The sequence below is a fragment of the Sardina pilchardus genome, chromosome 17 (genome assembly GCF_963854185.1).
Source record: "Sardina pilchardus chromosome 17, fSarPil1.1, whole genome shotgun sequence".
In the NCBI taxonomy this organism is placed as follows: Eukaryota; Metazoa; Chordata; class Actinopteri; order Clupeiformes; family Clupeidae; genus Sardina; species Sardina pilchardus.
Window position 1 is genome coordinate 11604938 of NC_085010.1, and position 7500 is coordinate 11612437.

The 7500-nt window shown below is 42.8% G+C and overlaps 2 protein-coding genes across 2 annotated transcripts in view; both read left to right on the forward strand.

Annotated features, from left to right (window-relative positions):
* Nucleotides 1-7500, forward strand: part of LOC134062152 (uncharacterized) — a gene marked incomplete in the record, with an annotated part of 54638 nt that overhangs the window by 35531 nt on the left and 11607 nt on the right.
* pah (phenylalanine hydroxylase) overlaps nt 1-7500 on the forward strand; it is a 25831-nt gene that overhangs the window by 5133 nt on the left and 13198 nt on the right. The window lies entirely within an intron of this gene.

A 7500-nucleotide genomic window follows, 5' to 3' on the forward strand; every position in this document is an offset into this window, starting at 1 on the left:
TGTTTGTTGCACCCAGAGGAACCATTCTCTTTTAAAACACATATTTGGAAACTAGTTGATTAAAGGTTTCTAATGGTGTCACTTACATGTTTCTATGACAAAAACTAGCAGAGATTGAGATGTTTGGAACAGTTTTTCAAATCCCCAGGGGGGGATTTAGACTCCAGAGGGTTAATACCACCATCTACAGGTCGATGGGTATACAGTCCTGAATGTACACATAAATCCATTTATTGTATAGCCCCCCATGGATGAAATTCCACAAAACTTGGCATACTCCCAGAGGGTGTCAGGTTAATCATACACATGACATTTGGTGCAGTTCATAACATCTCATCTGAAGATAGGGGCAATTAAAGCAATATTACATTGCATTTTCAATTTTTACCATGGGGGTGCAAATCACAAATGACTGGTTATAAGCTAAGTTGATGCGAGCTCTTGAGACCAACATACCATAAACATTTTGTCATCCTCAGGTAGTTATGTAGGAAAAACTGCAATTTTTGGGCTTTGGGCAGGGGCAGCGCGGGGGGGGAGTGACCCCCAGGGACGAAACGAAATTTTTCCGCACAAGTCTACTGGGGCTACATGCCCACCAAGTTTCATGTGCCCCGGTGTTACGGTGTCCCGGGAATCCTTGACCAAAAATTCAGAACCGATGACGGGGGAAAAAAAAAATAAATAAATAAAACAAACTTTGACAACAACTATATGACCGCTTTGCTAGCTACGCTAGCAGCGGTCATAATAATGATCATAAAAAAACGAATAATAATAAAAGACACCACAACTATTCTAGCCAATCACAGATGTTGGCTCAAGACTAAGGGGAGGGGTGTATTTGATTGGTTGTTGAGCTACATCCTCTAAGCATCAGCAGAAAAATATTCTTTACAATATTTGAAATATGTGAGCCAGTGTGTGTTGAAATCAAGTTTATAATCTGGAAAGGAAGAAAGTATAACAGCTATTGTCTAAGACTACACTTCTAAGGAAAACCTAGTTGGTTAAGGTCAATTGTACGGAGGACGTTACTTCTCTACTAATGTCAGTGACTGTATGTTAGCGATAATTTTCTTTTATCTTGTAAAAACTCAATGCAACCGTCAGACTGATGTGGAGCCTATAATAATTGTTTAGATGTAATCACGTACTTGACATCAGTTCAATTATACAGTGAAATTGGCCTTTCAGTAGAGGAGTAGAGAGACTGGTGTTTGGGACAGTGGTATAGAATTAAAAGCTCATTTCAGTTCTATGGAATGTGCCAGTGTAAGTGCTGGTCATAACAGCCTACATGTTGGCCCAGCTCAAGCTGAAGTGTGTTTTATTGGCAGCCGGAGTGTGTGTGTGTGTGTGGGGAGGGGTGGGGTTTTGGATTGAGCAGCGATAGGCGCATGTTGATTTACGCCTGCTGAACCGTGTCTGGTTGACACTAACAACCCTGCAAATGTTTCCAGCGGCGCCAGAACATGATGTGCTCTAATGTAGAGAGACTTAATGAGCAGTCATGGCGGAATACCCAGAACATGAAAATAGTTAGACTTAACGCCATCACCCACCCACTCTCCTGATAAGAGCATACTAGCGACAGACCGTCTATTGAGCCAGGCTGAGCCAAGGCTATATTCAAGCCTACAGGGGACAACGGCTGGGCTTCAAGCACAGAGACTAGGATGCCCACTGCTATGACACTAACACTCAAAAGTTAGGACTAAGGTCCAAAAATGAGGACACATGCGGAATTGAGGTAACGTTAGTGGGAAATTAGAAAGTAAAGCCTTTTCATAGAAGGCAACTATGAATAATATAACACAATATCACATCACATCACATCACATCAATCATTTATAATATTACATAGTGCAATTTCCACTTCCAACATTCCCATACATGGTAACTATTTATATGATGACATATTATGTTTTGTTTTGTGTGTGTGTAGCAGAAGTAGTATTCAGAATACCACGCAGAGTTGAAAGACGTATTGCGTTTCGGCATATGCAACTCATACGCTCAACTAGTGCAGCGACATCATTCATTCCTTCAATCACGAGGAGAGTTGTCGCATCGACGACATTGTGCAAAGGAAATCGGTGTATAACTTTTTGAGTTTGTGATGCTCCGTGCTACGACGGTGGTGGGAGAGGGTCAGAAATGATGACCGGTAACAGCGTTGAGTACAGAGGCCTCGAAAGAGACGTGGCCTGTGTGCTCATGAAATGCGGACAGGTGGTCACTCATGGCAAAAATCTGGACACGTCCGAAAAGGAGGACACTCTCGGGTGGATTAATGCTAGATGCTAATAAGGTTTCAAAACGAAAGTTCAATTCATAGTCTAAATAAAACCATTTCGTAGGCATACTTGCACGTAAAAACTATCCTTAAGAACAAAAATACAAAGCCTTGGTGTTTTTGCATATTTTGCAGCTAGTTAGGTCTAGTTGGGCTAGCTAGACCATCTGATCAATTGCTTCAGACCATAAAATCATGAATACTATTATGCAGGTCACAGTGACCTACATGTTCAAGTCCATGCCGTGTGTGTGTGTGTGTGTGTGTGTGTGTGTGTGTGTGTGTGTGTGTGTGTCCATTGGTCAGGTGTCTGGGGGATGATCTGGTGCTGACTTGGCTTTTAGGAGACTGATGAGGCTGAGCCTCAAGACCTGACTTCAGGCCACTACAAATATGTGCCATGGACAGAGGATTAGTGTGTGGGTGTGTGTGTGTGTGTGTGTGTATGAGAGTATGTGTATGTGTAGTTCACATGTGTGAGTGTATGTGTGTGTGTGTGTTTGTGTGTTGAGAGGAGAGAGAGAGAGAGAGAGAGAGAGAGAGAGAGAGAGAGAGAGAGAGAGAGTCTCTGACTGCTAGTCCTAAGAGGCTTTGGTGACTGCAGCATGATTTATTATGGGATAAGCTGAGGGTTCGAGTGACCCCAGGCTTATCATGACCATAACCAAAGAGACCAAAGACTGACTAACTTTTGGCCAGTCCACATAACCAGAGATCAAAAGCAAACGCTCACCAAACTTCAGCATGGTGAGGTATTTAAAATGTGTGTGCATTTGTGTGTGTGTGTCTGTGTGTGTGTGTGTATGTATGCGTGTGTGTGTCATTTGTTTCCTCTTACATGTGAATTTATGCATTATGTGAACTGATCAACCAAGTGCTACTACTACTACTACACATACACACGTACACACACACTCACATGCAAAGAGGTACTACACACACACACACACACACACACAGAGGTACCCCCACACACGAACGCATGGTCACCCTGGTACCAAAGTACAGTACACTGTGTTTTTGTTGTCTGTTTACCTTAGAGCCTACGTGCTTTGTGCCACCTGCATGGGGTCGATTTCTCTTTAATTGGCACAACGTGCATTTATTTAACCTCTGACCTCTTCGGTAGAGCAGGATCAAGGTTTGCCCCTCTGATATCAAGCTATGTTTGTCTTCATAACCTTCATAGGCGTAGACAACGCCTTCATTTTGAATATTAAGTGCTTGTGAGGTTTGGGTTAGAAACCCTCTTTATGTCTCTCTGTGGAAGATGTTATATGTGATTGAGTTTATGTGTGCACATGTCTACTGTGTGTGTGTGTGTGTGTGTGTGAGAGAGAGAGAGAGAGAGAGAGAGAGATGGCACATGTTTGCCTGTGTGTGTGTGTGTGTGTGTGTGTGTGTGTTTGTCTTTGTCTGTGTGTGTGTGTCTGTGTGTCTATTTGTGTGTGTGTGTGTGTGTGTGTGTGTGTGTGTCTATTTGCGTGTGTGTGTGTGTGTGTGTGTGTGTGTGTGTGTGTGTGTGTGTGTGTGTGTGTGTGTGTGTATGCACATTCTCATGCTCACATGTGTAAGTGTATTCAAGATCAATACCAAGTATCTGCCAAGTTGTGGCTCCAACAGAGTGAGCACTTTGGGCGGCTGTAAACATGAAAGGCTGTGTTGGCCTGGTCCTATGAGATCCTAGTGTGTTGATCCACCCCCAGCACCGCCCCCTTTACCCCCACACCCTCACCCCACCCCCCCTCCTAGTCTCCAAGCCAACCATCTCCAGCCCTGGATCCCCCTCCTCAATACCCCAAAAATGATGATTGCTCTCCTCCCTCTCAGCAACAGCTGACACATACATTCTCCAGACATCGAACAAACACATACATACACACACACACACACACACACACACACACACACACACACATCACATATATACTGTACACACAGTCGCACACCCACACCATTACCACATTCTCCACACTCATCTTGACACCACACACACACACAGAGAGCCTAATTAGCAACACAACACAAGACAAGAAAACACTACAGTAGGTCCTGCCGCAATGCAATTAAATTCAGCATGGCACTGAACATATAACATCCCCATTCGCTGGAAGAGAACACTGACTATCCCCTGGCTGTGTGTTCTGACCCGCTTATGACACAAACCCAAAATCCACAACTCTTACAGTAACACAATGCACAATGTTTTTTTTTACCTTGGAAAAATGCCTTCAAACTCATTTTGACACACACAATACTGACTTACAATAAGGAGAGTGTAGTTATCTGGCATTGTTGATGCTATGAGGATATTAAGTGCTTGTTTTGGAGAATGGGGATGACTCAGCAGAATTGGGCTGATTGCTTCACATACAGTTGTCACAGATCCCAGCGAGCGCCGAGTGGTTGCTGTCAGAGATGTAGTGGAGGCTAAGCGCAAGTAAACACAGTTTATCCACCTCTGAAATTTCTGAAATAGAGTTTATCCACCTCTCAAAAGAGTTCATTCACCAATTGCAACTTTAAACAGTCAAGAATCACACTGCATTATCCACATTCACAATTTTTTTACACTCATCAACATTCTAGGAAGTACTTAATACCACTGTTATTGTTATAAACAATAGACAATAACCTCCACCATCAGCAAACGCGTTTTGAATGGCTATTTACAAATCCGCTAATGCATGGTGCAGTCCACCTTACCATGATGATCAGGTACAATGTATAGTTTACCCGCCTCTTCTACCACTACACCCCTGGTCAGGGGCTCAGGGCGTCTCACATTAGTGGTTCTCCAACTTTTTACCGTGAGTACCACCTCAGAGAACAGTTTCCTCTCCAAGAACCACCATTATGACCAACATTAAAATACAGTAGTCTAGGCCAATTCAAATATATTTCACATTGTACACACTGATTTGCATTGGTTTTTTTTGTTTGTTTGTTTGTTTTCAAGAAAGACAAAAAATAGTTTTCATTAGATATAATTTTCTATGATTTGAAGTGATTATTTTGACTCCCAGAGTACCACAACAGAGTCCACGTACCACCAGTGGTATCCACAGGACAGTTTGAGAACCACAGTTTTACATTATGTTTAGATGAGTTGAGTAACGATGCTCTGTGTGACTCAGCAAAAACAGGATCGCGTAACTATTTTACATTATGTTTAGATGAGTTGAGTAATGATGCTCTGTGTGACTCAGCAAAAACAGGATCACGTAACTATTTTACATTATGTTTAGATGAGTTGAGTAACGATGCTCTGTGTGACTCAGCAAAAACAGGATCGCGTAACTATTTTACATTATGTTTAGATGAGTTGAGTAATGATGCTCTGTGTGACTCAGCAAAAACAGGATCACGTAACTATTTTACATTATGTTTAGATGAGTTGAGTAACGATGCTCTGTGTGACTCAGCAAAAACAGGATCGCGTAAGTATTTTACATTATGTTTAGATGAGTTGAGTAATGATGCTCTGTGTGACTCAGCAAAAACAGGATCACATAATCGCCTTACAGTGGCGTGTTCCAGACAATCGGAACCTGCTGGCGGTCGGTTCTAGTGGTGGACAGACAGGCTACTGCTCGTCCAGATGCTGCCGCTGAGATCACATTTATTACGAGTGCCCATCATCCCCTCACAGTATGTGATCGGCTTTCAGTGGCGTGAAATCCCCCGGAATCCCAGGTCAGCTGACACACTCGGAAGGGTCATATGCTGGTCTCTGAGTCCCCCACCTACCCAACACACACACACAGGCACACACACACACACACACACACACACACACACACACACACACACACACACACACACACACACACACACACACACACACACACACTGTCTCTCTGTCTATGGAATGAGTTATCCTTTGAACCATGCACCACTAATGCACGATTAGGAAAAGTGAGGACAATGAATCGATGGCATGTTTTAATCTATTCAAATCAACTTCACTTCAGACTAACGGTTGAAACCGCAAACTGCACCAGAGTCTGAGTTCTGAGGCACTGATGGGAAGCACTTGCACAGTCTCTGTTCGTCTGTTATACAGTCTCAATCTGATGTCTTTGATAATAAATTCTCATCGATGGATCCGGTTGAACTGTATTAAATGATGTAACACTACAGTATGTAGACGGTTTATACAACTGCAAGCTCCTACTTGCAATACAAACACAACAAAAACCTCTGAGCTCCGTGTCTCCTGAATTGACAAGCAACAATAACAATAGATAATAGCGGGGTTTGGAAATAATGTCAAATATGCTGCTATTGGCCCGATGGGTCTGGAAAAACATTGTTTGGTAACTGCTGTGGGATGCAGAACCATATGGGGCAGTGTTCTCGCTAGCCAATAGCCAATACAATGGGATCCAGATGGAGAGAGAGAGACAGAGAGAAAGAGAGAGAGAGATGGAGAGAGGGAGGGAGAGAGAGAGAGAGACAGAGTACCACCTCCTGACTGGACCTATGGCAGTGAGCGGTGATAACACTCCCTCTATGCTCCCAGCATCCTGTAAATAAAAACACATTTCAGATCAGCCCATAAAAAACTGAACAATCACAACATATCTACAGCCACCGCACTGCAGTTTAGTGCTGTTACACTGGACAGAAGCACACTGCCTTATGTTTTTCTTTGTCTATATTTGACAGATTATTCGAATACATGTACCAATGACTTTGACAACATTCTTTCCTGACATTCTGTAAACGAACATATTGGTAATGGTAGTGGAACTATGGCAATTCTAATACATCATAGCAAATATAATCTACACAATATACACATATTAATATGATTAATGATCTATTTATGGAGGTAGTGATTCGTTTTATTGCAACTACTGCTGTGTTGGTAATACTGACTCTAAACCCAAAGTAATGTGGTATAATAATATAAATATAATATAATAATATAAATTTGATGGCTTGGTTTGTGCCGTTTTTTCCCTCTCTGATTGGTGAATGGAATATCATCTCCTTGGCCACAGCCAATCAGAGGGTGAGGGGTCGAGGGTTTGCATTGCAGTGGGTGATCTGAGGTCAGACTGACTTCAGGCTGTCCATCTCGGTGTCTGGGCCTCTCTATGGAAATGACACGACTGCCCCCTAGTGGGGAGTGAAGGGAACACCTTCCACTCAGAGCTCATTCAACAAGTGGTTGTTTTATACTGAGATCAGAC